Source organism: Penaeus monodon, chromosome 32 (genome assembly GCF_015228065.2).
Source record: "Penaeus monodon isolate SGIC_2016 chromosome 32, NSTDA_Pmon_1, whole genome shotgun sequence".
Lineage (NCBI taxonomy): Eukaryota > Metazoa > Arthropoda > Malacostraca > Decapoda > Penaeidae > Penaeus > Penaeus monodon.
In genome coordinates, this window is record NC_051417.1 from 29,089,287 (window position 1) to 29,089,663 (window position 377).

Sequence of the window (377 nt, forward strand, 5' to 3'; positions counted from 1 at the left end):
CACTGATACATTTACTTCTAATGTCCTCTTAGGCCACACATTAATCCACACGAGCACTTTCTCAAATAATCTTATTATGAATATGGAGTTCAGGTACTTGGCGGGGGAAAAATCGTATGTTCCATTTATTTTACTATCATTATAAGGCTATTCTGTTTGTTGACGGCTGATGTAGACTACATAATGTATTGTTAGTTACTTGGTAAGCTTGACTATCTTTAGTAGAGTCTCTTTGTTAATTTTTGGCTATATCCGGTTTTTAATTTCTTTTTGTCCGTTTTTCATTATAAGTTCCTTTAAAGGGTAAGGTAGAGGCAGACTGTGAATGGGGAGATAAGAATCATAGGTAGATAAGAAGAGGGATGTGGAAAATCAGG